This window comes from Pithys albifrons, chromosome 4, assembly GCF_047495875.1.
Source record: "Pithys albifrons albifrons isolate INPA30051 chromosome 4, PitAlb_v1, whole genome shotgun sequence".
Classification (NCBI taxonomy): domain Eukaryota; kingdom Metazoa; phylum Chordata; class Aves; order Passeriformes; family Thamnophilidae; genus Pithys; species Pithys albifrons.
Window position 1 is genome coordinate 43,947,432 of NC_092461.1, and position 21,505 is coordinate 43,968,936.

Sequence of the window (21,505 nt, forward strand, 5' to 3'; positions counted from 1 at the left end):
TCTTGGACAGCTGGCATTTTGCCAGCTCAACCCAAGACAGTTATTAATAATTTTATGGTTCGAATGTCTTCAAATTAAAAAAAAAATCTGTATACCTACAGGTGGAAATTTAAGAATGGGGAAAGGATTGTGAAATAAATTAGACTGATCTTGGTTATCTTGATTCTCAGCAAAACCTCTTCTAATGAATTTTGTTAAAGCAGAACTAGGAAAATAGTATGAGAAAGTAAGTTTCATTCACATATTTTGTGATCCTGTCGATAAGTAAGGGCTTTACTGAATCTCAAAAAAAGAGTAATAATGACTATAGGGAGGTAAGAGGGGAAGAAAGCACAGTGAGACTGAGACCACAAGATTTGCCAGAGGCAAAGTAGCTCCACCGAAGGGGGGTTGTTAACAATCAAAGTCATTGCTTTTGGGAGAAGACTTTAACTTTTCCTTCTGTCACTATGTCCTCCTTTTTTCTTTGGGATAGTACTCTTTCCATAGGGGAATGTAGTTCAAAAGACTGGAATAATTCTTGGTCATTATTCAATCACAGAGAAAAGCTTTTATCTTGTGCCCTAGAGCAGGCTAGACAGTGTTTGGATACTGCTTCTCTGTGTCAGTAATCCCGCTGACAAGAGGCAGGGAGTAGTGATAGAGGTAGAGTGACTACCAATACAATGGATGTTGATATTCAAAATGAAGCATAAGACCTGATGTTCTTTGCTCACTTATGTCCTGAATGGGCATTTTGTAGTTTCTGTACTATCATTTGCAACTGCACAGAATTTTTGTGACTGAAAACAATTTATGGTGAGCATTCCCTCTACCCCCCTGCCCCGGAAGTTCACCTGTTCCTGTTGCATACCTTCATGGTTTCTCACAGGCTGAAATGTTTCTTAGGCAAATATAAACGTGTTTCTGAATAGAAACCTTCACCAATGTTTCTGTGGTATATTATGCTTTACTGCCATTGGAAATGTTCCTGAAGGTGGAGGAATTTTTGCTGCATTTACTTGACAGGCAAAAAAAAAAAAAGCGGAATTCAGAGGGTTTGAAATAGCTTTCCTTGTCACACCAAACATTGCACTTGGTACCCTGGTGTTATGAAGTTTCAGAATTTACCCAGGAAGAGTGAGGAGGCATAATAGGAATCTAGGAATATGTGTACTTTGCTCTCATAGCACCCTGCTGTGCAGGTCTGCTTCAGCAAAACGTGGAATAGTGTAGTTTATTTTTCTGGGAGATCACATGTCATGAAGCAACTAGATATAATTCTTTTATACTTGTGATCTTTTTTCTTCATTATTAGTTCCTATCATGAATTTCCAAAGTACGTCTATGAACATATATATACACCCATGTTTCCCTCATGTTACATACTTTTACTTTCTGACTTCATAAAATTAAAGAATGAGGTTGGCTGAAAGGGATGTCTGGAGGTCACTGAATTCAATATCCTAGTCAAAGAAAGATCAGCTCTGAATTCAGGTCCAAATTTGAAGCTAGATCAGGTTGCTCATGACTTTATTATGTGTAAATTTATTTTACAGGCAGGCTACCTGTATGGCTTTACTTTCCTGAAAAGGACTAATTCAGCCTTCATGAATTTATTTGGATCAAATAATAGCAGTACCAGTTCACTGGTGCAGTACACTGTCTACTGGCTATACCAACAAATTATTGTTCAGGTTGCCATTACTGGATACCACAGAGCTTTGAAAAACATGTCTTTCTGCCCATGAGATTGTCATTTACGGACTTCCTTTCAACATTTATCAGTCTTTCCTAGCATAAAGCTCTGTAGTTAATGCTTCTGAGCAGTAACCAACATTATTTAGTAAAGCTTAATACATATTATGAATGTGTCTGAGAGATTAATCCACAGGAGTGTGGGGCTGTGCATAAGTTCAATTATTTTAGGTTAAGCATGTGAGAAAAGTAGAATAGAATGCTCTGAATAAAATTCCTGTTCTATTTTGAATATTAGTGCAGAAGAATGATGGGTGTGGGTTTTTTATTATGAGAGGAGCTGTCCTTTGCATGCAACCCAGGAAAAGCATCATGTAATGAAACTATCAGTTCTGAGAGAAAATAATTCTCATTATTAAGAAATGTCTCTCCTACTAAGAGGCTACACAGGGTGGTATTAGAATAACTGTGTCCAATGCAGTATCATCATCATCATCATGGCTAGGCATTGTGAACAAAGGGCTCTACCCATGTGGGTGTATCCTTTGAGCCTGTGCATTAGATTTTTTTTAGGTGAGGCACAGAGTGCGTGAAACTGGCCCCACCTTTGCTTCTAAGGTTCATCTGCCATGGCCAAGCAAGCTTGGACGGTGACACTGAAGTCCTCAGGACTAGAACCTACAGCCTCCGGTATTCCCAGGAGGTCTCCCATCCAAGTACTAACTGGGGCTGACCCTGCTTAGCTTCTGAGATCCGACAAGACAGGGCGTCAGGGTGGCATGGCTGTAGTTAATGCAGTATCTATACAAAGAAAAATCACATTTCTATATGTCTAAAATGAATTCTGCCCTGCACAGAAATGTGTGAGGCTTTCGGAAAAAAAGGAGTCTTCAATGTAATTTTTCCTGTATCACAGTCCTAAACATCAGAAAAGTAAAGTATTTCCACATTTATGTCCTAAACATTACACTGGCTAAAATATTTACACACTTTCTTCTGACACTGTTGGAAATACTATCTGTGAAATTTCTCACCTTAGAATAGATGAGGAGAGTATAGACAGAAAAAAAAATCTAATTAAAAATGTCCTAGAGTTAAGCCAGTAAACCAATGGAGAATAAAATGCTATTTCTAAATTATGTTTGAAAAAAATGTTGCTGACTGCTGTAAGCTTATAAAGCTGCAAATCCAAGGAAGCTGCTAAAGCTCTGTGGTTTTACTGAATGGCACCAATATCACACCTTTGATAAAACAATGTTTGAGAGATAAAAAGTATTTATCAGTCATTGTGATTCATTTTAGCTTTTCTCCACTTGTTTAATTTTGTAGGTTTGTTTCATTTGAGCTTTCCAAAATCACACATGATGTAACAGTTTACCTATTTACTAATTTGCTGGATTAATCCAAGCTGCTTTTTACCAGTTAAGTGGAATGACTTTCTTAAAAAAGAAGTAAGTGGAAGATTTGAAGAGAATTCTTTTGACAGGCTAGCAGAAGGATATAGACAAAATAGTCTTATTACAAGTAGAGGAATATATATTTAAGATTAAATAAATTTTCTGTATGACATGATGTCAATGCTTACTTTTAAAGACTTAGAATTTAAAAATAATTAATGACTTAATTTTAATTAAATAAATATCCAGGATTAATTCTTCATGAATTTGTAAATCACTTGTTTACTCTTCTATAGGATATGTGGTATTTTGAGGGATAAATTCTGAAAATAGTATTTCTTTGAGAATTATGTCTTTGCATTAGTCAGACTGAGACTGCTTATTGTTAATAAATTGTATGTGGTTTATATCAAGAAAAGTAGATTTTTTCATTCACGAGGTATGCAGTTTCTCAAATCATGGAAGTAATCATTAAAAAATATGTTGCTATACTAATTTCCATGGATATGTATTATGGCTTCTGTTTCTAGTAAATTGAGTTAAATATTCCATAATAGCTATTTGTTCATTGTAACAATAATATTTAATTCAGCAATTTCATTTCTTGTATTCATCCCTATGAGGAAAGTAAAATAAATAAAATAAGGATAACATAATTATTTTCTGCTAAATATGTACAGGTTGAATTTAATTCAGAGTTAGGAAGCCAGATTCTTTCCTTTATAAGATTAATAAAAATGCATTTATTTTTTATTTGTTATTTTCTTGTTTAACATCAAACTATGCCAATCCCTGGATGGCAAGCATTTAGTAGAAGGAAAATAAAGAACAATCACTCAATACAAATTGAACTTTCTATTTAGAGCATCCTCCTATACTTATTGAAGGAAATTGTGAGTGTTCAGGAAAGAGTAATCTATCCCTTGCATGTATTTATTGAACTATTTTTGAATATGAAGTAGACATATAAACATCGAACCACATTAAAAAAAGGACTGAAAAAGAGCAGGAATTCTACTTTAAAGGAAAAAAATAGCTGTAACCATCTTGATTTAATTTCTTCTTTGTCAATTTTGTTTTCTGTTAGCTGTAGCATTTTCTAAGCATTATTTCATTAGCTAGAAAAAATCCTCATAGGAAACTAAAACTGAAATTATCTATCTGTTTTTAATATGGTAATCTTGAATTAAATAACTATTCTGTATATGGCAAGTAATATGAAAGTTTTAAGCTACGGTAATAATTAAATTAGATTATTATTTTATTTGAGAAAAATCTCAACCTGAAATAGCCTAAATGATGTTCTCAAGAAATAACTTTGCAATTGACATTCCACACTCAGATGTATTATCTCTTATATGTTAAATTTGGTTTTGTTAATTTTTACTCAGAAGCAGCAAAACAAAATGTTTGTTCTTTGACCGAAGCTTATAAATTATAATAAGTTCTATTCAAAGTCTTAGGTTTAAAAGTGAGTCTAAGATATTTAATTAAAAAAACCAATACCTCTTATTTTGCCCATCTGTTAACTTTCAAGATACCCAGCTTCCACATGTTCTATGTGTCCTTGTACTCGGCCAGACTTTGTAGGCCATACGGCTCAGCAGCCAGAGCATGTCCATGCCAAATATAGACTCTGAAACCATTTGTAGTCTGCAGTTAGGATGCTGTAGGATTCAAGTCCATGGTTGTTGTCAGATCTTGCTTAACACACTTCACAAAATACAATGCTGATCAGAGCTGACTTTTATAAAAAGCTGGATCATGAAGGAAGTGATGAGTTTCCTTCTCATTGAACAGCTAAAATTTTTATGATTTATCCAGAAAATAGCAAATATGATTTTTTTTTTCTGATACAAACTTTGATATGAGTTTTTCTTTCTGCCAGAGAAAAACCCATATCATTGTCATTAGAAGGAGAGAGGTCTGCAAATTCTCTGCCTCTCCTAAAAAGGTGTGTTACAAGACCAGAAGTGGAGATATAGGGATATAAGGGAAGGGTTCTGGTTCTGTTTACATAACTTCTTCCTTACTTCATTAAATGCTTGAATAAAAAATCACACAAATGATTGTACCTGTGAGAAGATGGTGTAATAAATTCTCTCTCCTTGCCCTTTCCAGACCATTGAGTTCTTTCCTACTTCACAGAATCACAGAATCTGTTGAGTTGCAAGTGACCCACAGGCATCAAGTCCAGCTCCTGCCCAGTCAGGAAGTGGGGGAGGAGGTTTCCCAGGTGCCAGTGCAGAGATTTCCCTGCAGCCTGTGATGAAGACCTTGGTGAAGCAGCTGTCCTCTTGAAGACCACAGAAGTTAATGGGGGTGCAGAGATCCACCTGCAGCTCATGGAGAAGCCCTGCACTGGAGCACATGAATGCCTGAAAGAAGACTGTGACCCTGTGGGAAGCCCATGTTGGAACAGGCTCCTATCAGGACCTGTGGATCTGTACAGAAAGGAGACCACACTGCAGAGGGTTTACTGGTAAGACTTGTTACTGTGTGGGGGACCCACACTGGAGCAGGTGTTCTGAAGGATTGCACCTCCTCGAAGGGACCTTCAGTGAAGCAGTTCATGAAGATCTGCAGCCCATGGAAGGACCTACATTGGAGAAGTTTGTGGAGGACTCTCCTGTGAGAGGTACCCCATGCTGGAGTAGGGGAAGGATTCATCTCCCTGAGGAGGAAGCAGTGGGAGAAACATCATGTGATGAGCTGACCATAACCCCCATTCTCTGTCTTCATGCACTGCTCAAGAGGAAGAGGTAGAGCCTAGGAAGAAGGGAGGGGTGGGGGGAAGGCTTTTTTTAAGACTATTTTACTTCTTATTATCCTGCTCTGATTTTGATTGCTAATAAATTCAATTAATAAGGCCAAGTTGAGTCTGTTTGTCCTGTGATGGTAACTGATGAGTGATCTTTACCCTGTCCTTATCTCAGCTCACAAGCCCCCTAATTATATTTTCTCTCTCCTGTCCAGCTGCAGAGGGGAGTGATAGAGTATCTCTAGTGGGTACCTGGCATCCAGCCAGGGTCAAAACACCACTGAGACATATTTAATCAGATGAACCTATGTAAAGACATGCTGAACAAGACTGCACTTTTCAGAAGAGTGAACAGGGCATCTACCAACACTCTGGGTAACCTGCTCCAGTGTTTCACCAGCTTCCAGGGCATCTACCAACACTCTGGGTAACTTGCTCCAGTGTTTCACCAGCTTCATAGTAAAAAAAAAGTCTTCCTTATAATTAGTCTGAATTTACTCTTTTATACTCTTTGTCCTATCACAGCAAGACCTGCTAAAACATCTATCCCCATCCTTCTTAAAAGCTGCCATTAGGTCCTGGAAGGCTGTTATAAGGTCTTCTTGGAGCCTCCTTTTCTTCATTTTATACAACCCTAACTCTTTCAGCCTGTCCTCATAGGAGAGGTGTTCCAGCCCTCTGATCATCTTCATGGCCCTCATCTGAGCCTGCTCCAACAGGTCCATGTCTCACCTGTGCTGACAACCCCAGAGCTGGATGCAGTACTCAAGGTGGGATCTCACCACAGTGCAGTAGAGGGACAGAATTATCTCTCTTGATCTGATAGTAATGCTTCTTTTGATGTAGTCCAAGATATTGCTGGCTTTCTGGGCTGCAAGCATTGCCAAGTCATGTCCCATGTTTAATCCACCAACACCTCCAAGTCCTTGGCAGATCTGCTCTCTATATGTTCATCCCCCAAACTGTATCAGTACTGGGTACTGCCTTGACCCAGGTCCAGAACCTTACCCTTGGTCTTTTAGAATTTCTTGAGATTCTCATGGGCCCACTTATTAAGCTTATCTAGGTGCCTCTATACATACCTCAGACATACCCGCTGCACCACTCAGGCTAGTGTCATATTCCTTTCTCTTACTTTTAATAAAAATGATATAATTGTTTAATGCCATTGTTTGCAATGTGACAGACACATTTCTTAGCCATACAATCTGACAGGAGCACTATTGGATTTATTGTTCCTTTATTAGATACATAGTTTTATTTGACTCCTCGCACTCCAAGGTAAATTGCTTGCAAAAACCCAGAGAAAGGTGGCACCAGTTGTATTCAAAATATTTATATATTTTTTGTAATAATTTTAAACTCACCATTAAAAATTCTAGAATTATTTTTGAACAAACAGTTATCATAGAAATATGGTTTTAAATCTGCATTTTTTTTTCATTTATTACAAACATTACAGAGAGAAAAAAACCAGAAAAAATGACAAGATAGATGAGCAAAGAGTTTGCTTTTGCTGTTCAAGGCTTCTACATTCTTTAGTCACAATGCTAGTTTTAGGGAATTTGATTAGCAATGTTTATATTAATTTTTAAAACCTCCACTACTGAAGAAGAAAGAATGAAATGTCCAACTCTATTGAGAGTATGGGAGAACAAAAAGCTCTCACTCTTCCTGTAAAAGTTTTGTCTTACAAGATGCTCAATATAACTGCTCCTGAATTTTAGAGCATGTTGTTCAAGAGAAATTTCCACAGCTGAGAGCAAGGTTTACTCAAATGTTTAGTGATTTTTGTTTTCCTTTAAAAGAAGAGGTTGCTAAACAGTAAGTACATAAACAATGTAAGGCTCTGCTGACTAAACTATGGTGAGAAGTTTAAACTAAATTGTATCATTCCATGACTTCCTGTAATTTTTATGGTATTGCTGCACAGACTTTCTTCCAACAATGATGACAGACAAACAGAAAAAGAATTGTTCAAAATAGGACTTTCAGAAAAAAAAAAGATATCATTATAAGGAACTTTGACAGGAACTTACTTTAACTTTTCCTCAAGTATTCATCTCCCTCACACAAGTTTATATGTCCTCTAAAACAAAAACAAGGGCAAGAAACGTCTCTTTACTGTATGTCAAAACACCCAGTAAATGTTAACTTGGAAAGCCTCTGGCACTATTTTTTAAATATGTCTTTAGCAGATGCAAGACATATTGACATATTTTCAGGATAGTTGCAATTCATAATTTTATCATGACATCCTGACATGCTCTGCCTTTATGGCAAGTTCTTAATATTCCCCTGTGAATAATGTCATTAGAACTTTACTATAAGGTTTAAAGGATAACTTTAGGGTTTAGTTGTTTTAGTTCTTTTACTGAATTAATTAAAATCTATTATTTCCTTTATTTTTGCTATTACGTCCAGTAAGCTTTTTGAATTCTTTGCTGCAGTAGCAGAGTGCTGACTCGTTTCCAACTTGTTTCTCAACATTTTCTGCAAATTTTGAGCAACAATTAAGAGCTATCCTTGCAAGTAGTAACTCTGTGAAGTAGAACATGATGAAGAACTTTTCATCCATCTTGCCTGCATTTGCCTACAGGCATTTGAAATGGGCCTTGGTCACACAGTATTCACAGAGGAAGTGTGAGAGCCTCTCTCATCAGTGTCCCCCAGTGACTTCCCTCACTAGACAAAGTTACACCCTTTAACAACTGATCCTGCTCCTGCTCAGCAGTCTTCATATATATACTGCCTCCTCCTGTCTCCTTTCCTTCTCTTCTATGTAGTTTTCTGTATGTTAACATCATAAGTCAAGGGAAATTTTTATATTGAATGTAAACACATCAGAATAATTAAGGTCTGTTATTGTGCTGGTGTTATGGGTTTAGCTAGGCCTAAACTTAGGCTTTGATTTTTCAGAGCAGGCCTTAGACTATCAGCTGACCCAAGTTGGGTCAGGCCAGCTGACAGCTGACTTCTACTGGCCAGTGGTATTCCATGCCCTATTCTGACATCATCTCTAATATAAATACAGTGTAAGGAGGTCTCTAGCTCAGTTCCCATCGTGGCCGAGGTAGAGACAGGACACGCTGCTGCTGTTCTGCTCTGCTGGTGTTTGCCACTGCCACTGCTACATTGCATTTTGTTTTAGTTCAGGGAAGTAAACATTTTATTGTTATTCTCTCCTTTTCCTTATTAAGTGTTTCTCACAAAGGGTTCTGGGGTGATTTTGTAACCAGAATAGTGAAATTTGTGTTTGGAGGGATTCAGTTTTCTGTTGGTTAGAGAAGTTAAGGAATTATTTGTTATATGTAACTCGTGTGAGTATGTATTATGTAGTAGTATACTTTTAATTTTCCCTCTTTCGTGTAAAAATATATCCCTATTTCTGTTTCAAGCTTGTGTCCAGTTTTTTTTCCCCCTTTTCTTGGTGTAGGGGGGAAGGGAGCTTTTGTTGCTTTGGTTTATACTTAGAATTTTGCTAAAGTATTCAAACCAAAACAGCTGCATCTTGTAAAGTAGCTGAAAGGTATGACTGTGTAATTCTTTATTAATGGAAATTACGATTAATTTAGGATATATATTTGCTGACACTAGAACAAGGAGACTGAAACTGGCTGATGTGTACTGCCTGATCTTCAGTGCTATATACCAGCAATTTAAACATTATCTTTTCCTTGGTACTATATACCCATGGTAAATCATATGACAGAAAATTTGCATTTGGGTGATGGAAGAACTGCACTTTTAAGATTCTGAAGGACTCAGATTCTAAGAGTGTAATCTTCCCCAACCATGTTGCTTTGGTTTTATAACCTGGCTTAACATGCTAAACTAATAAAATACACTATGTGAAGATTATGCCTGCAAATCAGATGTGATTATAATTAATAATCCTCACAATTTAAAGAACATTTTAAGAACTTTGAACTGCCAGTATTTAAATAACTTCAGTTAAACTCTATAAAGCTCCATAAAATTTACAGCTCTATAAGACTACCTTGAAGGGTTGATAGTACTGACAGCTCTTCACAGTTTGATAGACATTCTAAAAATGTCAAGTAAAAAAAATGAAAAAAATCATGTAATAGAAACAAGACTTCATGTTTTCTTAAATGTTTCAGGTAATTTGTAGAAGTCAGAAAAAAATAAAATACTCTTCTTCTAAATTTCTCATTGCATAGAAACAGCTTATTTAAATGAAGGTAGAGAAATTAATCTTAAATTAAGCAGAGAATTATTTTGAAGTAACTGATTGAAAGCAAATCATGCAGACAAGGAGAGAAAGGACATGGAAAGTTATATGAAAAAGTGGATGTAAGCAGGAATCACTACTGTATATGAGATACAGAAGAAACTAAGTAGGGTCTAAAAATGGCTCCCAACTTGAAAATAAATCTAGCTGTTTCACCCCAAGGCTTTGGAAGAAGAAGGAAAGTGAAAGATTTTTGTCAGTTTTGTCAATTTCAAAAGTTGTGACGGAGGTCCATCTATGACATAGAAGTGCTGACCATTTTTTTTTAAATTTTATTTTTTTATTTGGGAGAATTTTTATTCTTCAATCGACTTTTCAGTTTTTAGAGCATTCTTGACTTATTTCAACTCAGTTATAACACTAAAATTTGATCTTTTTAATGAGAGCTAGGTTCTTACTGAATCTTGAAGCTGAATGAGTTTCAGAAGAAAACATAAAATATCCTCATAAAAAGTCAGAGAGATGCTAGCCCTGCATCTTGTTAATCCTTGTTTAATACCTTATAAGTGCTGAGGCTCCTCAAAATTATTAAGAAGATTTCATAAGAAACCGGAAAAATTGGTACCATACTTTGAATTTCACTATGAATCCAAGTGTAATATATCCATTGAGATGTTATCATATGGTATTTTGATTACTACAACATCCTTTAATCTTGTCTGTCTCATAGGATGCATGGCTTGTCTTACAACTTACTACCTTAGAGTCTGGTCTACAGAAAGTCTCTTACTTTTTGACAAATTCTATCTTTATTTCAGTTTTCCAGATACCAACAAACCTTCCTGCATAACAGACATGAAAAATACCACACTAAGTTCCAAACTACAGGTATGGGGAAGTCTTGTTCTCTTGACCTTTCTGACATAAGAATTTGCGGAGTTCTTCTATTTTATCTTTGTTAAACTGAGACATATGAAGTTAGCACTGAAATTTGAATGATATTACTATAGTCTTTCACTCCAGTGTGGTTGATGCCCCTTTAGTAAAGCAGCGAACGGTGTGGACAACATGGTCATGTAGAACTTGCAAATGGAACTGAACACTTTTCACAGCCAAGTACAGAAGGGCCAGAGCACCAAAATGGGAAAGTGCCTTGGGGCTGACAGAGGTTTTGTAGAGGTTTGAAATTTATTATTTATCTCTTATTCCCCTCTCTGAAATATCTTTGATAGCTATAGAGAAGTGAACTTCTATCAAAGGATTTTACTCACTGAGGTCATTTATTCTCTATAGAGATACTTATATTTGAAAAATGCTTGAGGGGAAATGGAGTAAGAAGAGAAGGAAATGGCAGATACTTGACACACTCTACAAATGTAAATTAGATTTGTGTTATCTTGGGAAAGCCGACTTTAAGAAATTATTAGTTTTTTCCTCCAAAGCTTTCATGAATCAAAAATTAGGAATATCTGAAAGATCTTACAAGTTTAAATAAATGAAAAAGGTAATTTTGTTTAAAGAAATAGGGATACTTCTTCATATTGAGCATTTGCAAGCGGTACCATGTAAAGGGGATCCTGGTTGATGTCAGGTTGGATATGAGTCAGCAGTGCCCTGGCAGCCAGGAGGGACAACTGTATCCTGAGAGGCAGCCAGGAGGGACAACTGTATCCTGAGAAGCACCAGGCAAAGCATCGCCAGCCAGTTGATGGAAGGGATTGTCCCACTCTGTTCTTCAATGGTATGGCCTCACCTTGAATATTGTCTGCAGTTTTGGGCACCACAATGTAAGAAATATATTGAGCTGGTAGAGAATATCCAAAGGAGCGCAAATGAGCATGGTGAAGGGACTTGAGGGGAAACTCTGAGGAGCAGCTGAAGTCACTTGGTCTGTTCAGCCTGGAGAAGAGGACATGGAGGGAAGACCTCATTGAAGTCCACAACTTTCTCAGGAGAGGAAGAGGAGGAGCAGGTACTGATCTCTTCTCTGTGGTGACCAGGGACAAGACCTGAGGGAATGGCCTGAAGTTGTGTCAGGGGAGGTTTAGATCGGATATTAGAAAAAGGTTGTTCATCCAGAGGGTGCCTGGACCCTGGAACAGCCTCCCCAGGGCAGCGGTCACAGCACCAAGCCTGACAGAGTTCCAGAAGTATTTGGATGATACTCATGGGCACATGGTGTGACTCCTGGGGATGGTCCTGTGCAGGGCCAGGAGTTGGACTTGATGATGCTTGTGGGTCACTTGCAACTCAACATATTCTGTGATACTGTAATTTTTTAATTATTTTTTAGGAAAAATATTTATAATAATAGACACATAGAGAACAAAAACCAGCCTTTCTATGCATTCTAATTATTTTTCCATTGTTTTATTGAATTTTTTGTCAAATGCAACAGAGGATGTCAGTAAGTCATCTGATGTAGTTAAACACAAAGGCTTGTCATGGACCTGTGTGAGAAAAACAGCATATGCAGCTTTTCAGATGCCGGATTTATTGACCTGAAATTTCCTGTTCCAAAAGAAGTTAGTGAACTTACACAGTTCTGCTTTATAATTATGATTATAGAGAATGCTCTGAAGGAACTAAAAGTAGTACTACAGAGAAGCTGTGGAAGGCAGAGAGGAATTGGCAGAGTTAGGTTACTCAGAGATAAAATGGTAAATATATTGAGAAATTATAAGAATAATTTCTTTCCTTAAAGATGACACGGCAATGAGATTTCGAATGTCAGCCTTCAAGTATTAGCTGTAATAACTCTATTAAGTATACACAATGAACTTAAGTATTTCAAGCAGAGATGTAGCCTTTTTGCAATGTATTGCAGGGAAATACAGGATGACAATAAGGATTACATTATTAGAAAAACACTGAAAATGTTGGAAGTTTAAGACACATTTCTTTAGTAACCTCATAGTCATTACTGACTGGCATCTACTATGTTTGATTGCTCTGTACACGAGGTACACCAGTTCATATAGCATCTGGAATAATAAAGACATAAGGAGAGACTTACTAATTAAACTTATTCCATGACAGTTCATGTGCAATAAAAGAAAAAAAAAAAGAAAAAAGAGAATTTTTATTGAATCTGCCCTCCAGAAGTCTTGTTCATTTCCTGTAAGAATAGAAACAACAGAAATGCTTTATTTCCCCGAGGAGAAAATATCAAAAATAGAATCAGGATTATAATTCCAAGGCTGCTAAAACTTCAGTATTTTTTCACACTATGCATATTTGCATATCTAAAGGTTAATATTTTTTATATACACAAAAATATTCTACAAGTATAAATGGAATTAAAGTTTTTAAATCCTAACACATTCTTTTAGCATTTTAGCTGTAGTCTGACTTTGAGTTAGGAAATCATCAATTTTATAAGACACAAGCAGGAATTTCAACAGTTTCAAAATTCTATTCACAGTTTAAAAAAACCCAAACAAAACCCAAACCAACTAAATCACTTTTACACACAAAACTAATACTGATTTAATTTATTTTTTGATTCTTTGCAAAAAGACCTTAACATCATATATGAAGCTTTAAAGTTGCCTTTTCCTGATCTGTCTAATTTATCCTGAAGAAGTCCATCCTTTAGAAGTATTGTCCTTAAATGAAGGGGAAAGAGCATGAGTAAATCAAGGAAATCTATACAAAATAATTTATATAAATGCTAGACTCTATTCCATTATTTTATCTTGGTTATTTATAGCTTTTTTTAAAGGATTATAATATTAATTCATATATTTTAGAATAGTTATAACAAAACTTCCTGATATTTCTATAGAGTCCTGATAGTTTAATCCCTATTAAATCTTACAGGATCTTTTTGTGACTGGTCAAAGTAACAGGTAGATAAATTCTTAGAGGGATTCATTTGAATAGGAAAGTGAGGTGTTAAGTTGTAGAAGCCAGAGAAGAGGTGATAGCAATTGTCAAGTAGAAACATGATCATTAGGTAGTAATATTAAGTTTTGGTTATGGAGAATAAATCAAGAGCTCTTAATTTTTTTCCCCTTACTCTAATGCATAACTTAGGAAATGCTCTTACCTGTAGAAGTTTTATTCAGAAATTGCCTCACAAAGATGTTATTAAAGCTCAAATGGACAAAGTTAAGATATAGGAGAGCAAGTATTGAAATGTGACATAATTACTGAAAGCAAGGCCTGGAAATAAATTTGAAAACACACAGTCATGAATTAGTGTAACGGACTGCAATTTATGTTCTTTAATTGGGGAAGTAATTTTGAACTATATAATACCTATAAATGTCATATTAAAAATAATTTAAAATTTTCCCATCTTAGGGAAATCAGGAAATGTTTAGAAACTTCTAATTAATCTGTCCTCTTATTTTGATGTGCAATCGACAATGTATTCTAGAGTCAACTCTTATGCCAATCACTTACTTGATGGTTAGAAATCTCAGGTTAAATCCTCCAGACCAAATTATTTATTTTGAAAATATCTTGCTCAGGAATCTATCTCCCCCCCGCCCCCCCAACCATGCAGAAACTTTTAATACATCAGAATTCACTGATTTTAAAAGAGCAAGTTAACAAGAACAACAAAGTGTTTTCTATTTTCCTCTTCATCTTCCATTTAATGCTATGAATATTAAGGCCAATGAAGAGAGAAATTGGTATACACAAAGCACTGTTAAAAAGTTTATATTTTGTACCAGATTTCTTTTTATGTCTCTCTTTAGATGCTGATATGACATCCCCTTAGTACTTATATAGCACAACATCCTGTTTTCTGCTCCTCTTAACAGTAATGTTCACAGCACTTTGGGAATAATTTGGTTCAAAATAAAAGCTCTAAGTACCTGTAGAGCTCTTCAGACATGGTGCACATTGCAGATATAGCAAATTAGCCCATCAGTACAATTTTGAATTTCTTGCTAATGTAATTTTAAAGAGGTATCTTGAATGAAAAATTCATTTTATGCATCTCTCTATATATCTAGACACGTATATATGATTCAATGATATTTGCTAAATGATAAAAAAAGATGTTTCAATTTTATCTTTGTTCATTTTATAGATTCACAGTAACCCTAAGAGACTGTATCCTTATATGAGATATAAAATCTCTTTAGGAGTTTCTGTCTTAGTAGTTCACAGCTGAGTTTAATGAAGAGAGATGGCTTCACCTTCAAGTCAAGATGAATCTTGTAATTTAAAACTAAGATAGCTTAAACAGGAAGTCCAGGAAATATTTTGGAGTGGGTCTTGATGTTGACTAACAGAATTTATTGCTTTTTTCTCTGAGAACAAATGCAGCACTTGATATCTGAGTAATGAAGGCATGAAATGTCTTAAACAATTGTCCTGAGAAAAGAATAAATAAATTAAATACAGTTTAATTATCAAGAGTTTTAAAAATTTGCGTAAATTTTGCTGTTCCTGTTACAGTTTTCTAATTGATGCCTTAGGGGTATCAAGTGATAATAACTATCACTTGATATGTCACCCAATATCCCAGATATAAAGGGATTCCACATTTCCTTTGCCTAAACTCTGTCTATACCCCCATGTAGGGATGTGGCAGACCTTTACCTTCAAACAGTTTAAGTTAGGTGAGACGATTACTTCTCATGATAATCACTGCAGTCATGTAATTGAATATTCATAATTTACATAAAAGAAACTAGAATAACATGGTTCTTTCTAATGCCTATTTAAAAGTTAGCTTTTCAATTTGATATCTCAACACATTTGTTAAATGGCATCTGAAATATGTATGTATTTGCTTGTTTTCTTCCAAAATGAAGCAACTTTTTTTCAGTGTCTGTTACCTGAGGTTTTATCTATAAATGTTTTTACCATGTGACACAACTCAGTTTCACCTAAAGAACAACAAATAAAATATTACTTTACCATCTAAACTGTAAAAACTGAAAATGGTATTTCTGAATAACATCAAAAAGCCTCTTTTTCTTATTTAAGTAATTGTTTTTATGCATTAAGAGTGTGCCTCAGTCTCACATGCAGGTTTTGGCCCCATATGCCTCCTAGATTAGTGCCTCCTTTGGCTGAAAGGTTGTGTTATGCTTCCAGAATTGTTACTGGAGAGGAAAGAGAAATGAAAGAAAAGAAGGGAGACACAAAAACTTGACATATTTTTTCTTGAGCTTCTTGGACTATGGCAAATTTTCCTTTCTGTAGTTATGTTTCATGCTTCCCTGCAGGTGTTTCCTATCATAGAGCCACTGATTTAAATGAAAGATACTAAAGCTTTTAAATAGTTTATAAAAATGTCCCTGAATCTTGGGCTTTTCCTAAGGATGAACAGTCACCTATTCTGGTGTGAATCTGGAAGGCAGCAAAATAATAATAAAGAACATTAGGACCATCATTCAAATTCCACTGAATTATTGTTTAAATTAACAAATGAGAAAAATAAAAAACCCTAGTTCTATAGACGCGTTGCTGGGAAACAAACGTGCTGATATGGTAGAGTGGCAAAAAAGTACTCCCTTTTACTCTCAAAAATAGCTTAATGCCTGGTTCTGCATTCATCTTTGTCCTACATATCCTCAAGTCCTAAAAGATGTGCCAGAGTAAATACTTACTTACAGATGTTCATTCTAATATTAACATGCATAATGTTAGAATAAAGAAAGACGTAAAATTGTAACTGCAGAGAGAAGACATTTTCTTAAAATTATTTTGTGGGCAATGATTAAAGCAGTTTCCATGAAGAAAAATCCTCAAAGCCTAAGTAAATGATGACATTGTCATTGTTTGCTAATGACTTCAGTATTGAAAAAATAAGTAAATGGATTTTTTCACTCAGAAGATTCAACCAATTTAGCTTTATCTTGGATAGTCTCACTACCACCCTAAATCAGCTATTATGATTGCTTTGGGGAAAAAAGGAATATCAGAACAGTTACAATTAGTTTTCTTCAAAGGTATCTTGATGTTTATACCACCTTTTGCAACAATATCTTACAGAAGTATGAATAACAACTGTTCATTCATATTACTAGCACATAGTGAATAGGTAGAGATAGTCTGTTTTTACTTCAGTCAAATAGGAAAGAGGCCAGTTTCCAAATTCCCTTAAGCTTTGCTTCAGTAAAATTAAACACAGAATCAAACTTAATGTATTAAAAACATGCAAAGGCACGTTTGCCTAAGTCATACTCAGTTGAGCATAAAAACAGTAGGAGAAAAAAACCTTTATGAAAACTTTGTGAAAAAGGGTCCACTTAATTTTTAGCTTTTTTATGTTCATTGAACGGTTTTATCAGTGACATCTGGATGGTTTCACTCACCTGACTTCCATGTTACCACTCAAATACATGAAGTTTTACACATGAGGTTTTTTAAAGAACATTATTTTTCTCTCCCTGTTCATACTATTCAAATACTAATAATTAAGAATGGAAAAGACCATTAAGATCATCAAGTCCAATTATTTGCGTAGCACCTGTTCCCTACCATGTTCACCATTAAACCATGTTCTCAAGTGCCATATCCACACATTTTTGAGCACTTCTAGGGATGGTGACTCCACTATTTCCCTGGGCAATCAATTCCAGTGCTTCGTATCCCTTCCTAGGATTGTTTTTCTCCATATATAGAATCCAAACCGTCCCTGGTGAAACTTGAGGCAATTTCCTCTCATCCTGTCACTTAATATCTGGGAGAAGGGACTGACACCCACCTCACTACAACTTCCTTTCAGGTAGTTGTAGACAGTGATAAGGTCCTCCAGGAGCTTCCTTTTCTCCAGGCTAAACAACCCCAGCTCCCTGAGTCACTCCTCATGTGACTTGTGTTCTTGCTATCAGGTATGTGTTCTGTTCACATTTTGTTTCCTTGACTGACTCCTATTTCTCGAAATCCCATCTCAAGCTTAGTCCTTGACTAGTTTTGACTTCTGTGCTTTACATCATGTTATGGCTAAATCTGAATTGAAATTAATAGAAATTAATGATGGACAAGAACTCGTTAGCTCATTTATGTATATCAGCCACACACAGTGGGCATTTGGTCAAAGTACAACAGAATTTATTGAAATGTCTAAGAGTTTTGTTACTCAGGAATATTTAAAATAAATTGAGTTCTTTATGAATTTATTTTTTTTCATGGACATCCTCATTTTGCTAAATCTTTGTCCATCTCATACACTTGCCTAACATTTTACTATTTGTAATGCCAAGGTTCTCCTTTTCATTGCTGATAAATTGTGTCTGTGTACTCTTGTAGTATCCTTTCTACTTCATAGTTTTAAATTTTCATCCTATGTGTTATTTTTTCAATGTGTCACACTCGACATATTTAATTTCATATCTAAAGCACTATTGCTAAATTTAATACCTCGAGGGAAAAAAAAAGTCCAACAAAGTATTTTCAGCTTCTAATATTTTTAACAGAAGTTTGGAACATTTCAGCAGATATAAAATTAGGAGAAGTCTTGGGGAAGTAATTCATGTAATACACTGTAAAGGCATTTGTCTGCTATGTACTGTTTTATGCATCTTCTAATGGCTACAAGCTCCTTAGACACTAAGTTTATATACCACTGCTGAAAAGTCATTTTCCCCAGTTTAAAATAGTGAACTTAAAATGTATTCTTATATATTAATATTTATAGTCATAGAAATATCTTACTTCCAGGTAGATTTTCCTGTGTGTCAGTTTAGGCTTTATGAGACAGCTCATCTACCAAGGCTATGCATCAGAGCATAGATGAGATGTATATAACCACTGCTACTGCTACACAAACCTCTCCATTGTATAAGTACCTATTCCATAGTATTATGTTATGTTGAGGTATTGCTATGTTCAAGTCTTTAGGCTCCTCCTTGTTACATTTCAGGAAGATAAAAAAAAAGATCTTAGCTCGTAACTATATTTTTAAACCATTATTTCATGACTGGGTGCCTTTTTAGCTGTATAAAATGTTGATTTCAATTGTTAAGTCTGAAACACCTCTGCCCAACTGTATTATAACTGTTAAACATGATACTGCAATCCTGCAGCCTGTAGTAATGCAGTATTGTCATTGCTAGTAATGAGGTCAAACCTTTGTAGACAGTTTGCAAGGCTTCAAGGCTAAGGCTTTACAGATTTGTCTGTCTGAACTTTTTTCACTTGCATGGACTTCTCTTTAATAATTTGGTTTTATCAGTCTTATTTGGTTTTCTTCTGAAAATAGGGTTCTGTCTACCTGGTTTTACTTTGCTTGTCTTTGCATGATACAACCTATTTTTTTATGGAGACAGTAGTAAGAAGAGTTACTACTGCAAATAGTGACAATGTTGTGTGGAACAAGATATTTATCCTGCAGTGTAGATTAATACAGTTCTGGTACAATAACAGAAGTCCTGAGATGTGGAGATGGAGCATGGAGACAGAGGAATACAGGCTTGGGATGACAAGAGATGACGCACATACTGAGCACCAGGGGCCAAGTTGATCAGCCAATCCTGTTGAGATTCATTGACACAAGTTTATATTTGAATTATACATTGACAAGGACTTTGCAAGCTGGATTTCTCCATAAAGTCTTTCAAAAATAGGTGCATCCTGCCTCATGTGGGGTTTTTTTCAGAGTGAGAAAAACAATAGTATGTTCAGAATTTTGATGCAAAGCCTGTATGTTTCTGTGTGCATTTTCCCAGGACCTTTAAGTATCATCTGAAGACACATAAATTCAAAAACCCCAAGCAAGCAAGCAAGCAAGCAAGAAACCAACCAACCAACAAACCAAAAAACATAGCAAGTCCACAACTTCAGTAAGGTCTGAGGATACGTATGAAAACACTAGTCAGTTATCTGAAGTAAACGCTTAGGGTGGGTGATTGAACTAAAGAGCTGTGTCTTGCAGGGGCACAGACAATACTGCCCTTGTGGAGAGGAAAGGTCTAGCACCCTCCAGAATCCTGAGGTGAAATCATGGAAACATCCAATAGTTTGGGTTTGTGGGATTTTTTCCCTTTTTCAGTTTCTCATCTGTTACCTTGTGAAGTTGTTGCTGATTTTTTTTTTTTTTTGCACATTTTCTCATGCTTTAAATGTATTTATTTTTGGAATGAGTGGACAAACATGACATTGGAAGAAAAAACTACTAACATTTGTGGAAAAGTTATAAATTCAAACATTCATTACAGCAGGTGAAGCTGAACATCATCCACAAAGTGATCATTAGTTAAAAATCAAAAAACTTAAGGTAGAAAAAGCTCTTGTTAAAATAGCATATCTGTAACTAAATGCAACTGAATGAAAAGACTACAATATAGACTGTGATCCTACATTCACATATGGCTAGAAACAACTTGAGACAGGTAGATACTGGAAAATGTCCAGGAAAAGTTATACAATAAAACTAAATTTCTTCAATCTGTCTCCAAACTAAAATTAAGATAGACAGTTCAGAACTATAAAAAAACCCATCTGCTAACTAGTGAACATACTGTCCACAGAGCCAGTATTGTACAAAGGCACAGACAAACAACTTTTATTTAAAACTCTCTTTTCTTTACAAAGATATGAAACTTTTCCTACTGAAATGGAGCTCAAATGTTGAACAAACTTCACAACATAGAAATAAATGCATATATAATAGAAGAATTATGTCTTTATGATTTACTGTCTCCCAGTGGGATTTCCCATCTTCCAGAAAGTGCATGGCAAAGTAAATCCGTATTCTCATAGCCTTTTATATATCTTATTATTAAATTCTGAGTTTGCTTTGAAGATACCTAGTTTTTCTGGCAAAGTCTTTTTTCTTTTTTACCATTTTTAAAAATCAAAATGAATTTTTGAGGAACATAGCCCCATAAATCTGACTTGTTACATGAAAAAATCTCAACTACCTATAATGTCTTCCAATGTCTTAGTTTGAGGGAAACCAAAATGTTTACCAAAACCAAAGGAGAGGATTCCTCCTCAATAACTACGTCACCCCTTATTAAATTAAAAAAAAATAACAACAAAACTACTAACACTTTAATTAGAAAATGGATATAAGAAGTATAACTGTTCTTAACTGCTCTCTCTCTCTCTCTCTCTCTCTCTCTCTCTCTCTCTCTCTCTCTCTCTCTCTCTCTCTCTCTCTATCTCTATCTCCATAGATATAGATATAACTATAAACAGACCAGAACAAACTATGTCCCCAGAGCAAACTACTTCACATTCTAATTTCTACTTGATAAAAATCCAAGGGAGTAGGGTTTTTTTCTGATGTGCCACCACTTATATGAAAACACGGCCCTTATGTTAATGAAAAAGTGTTATTTATTTTTATTCAGCTGTTTTAAATAAGAGAGAAAGAAATACATTATTACAAATTTTTCAGAAAATGCCTAACTAAAACTCAGGGACATTTTTGACTTTTTGAATTAGGTCCTATTGAGCCAGTAAATTTTATTAAGCAAAGAAGAATATATCATGTTATTTTTCTCCCACCAATAAAAAGGTAAAACTGTAGCAGAAAACAGACTCATATCCCTGAAA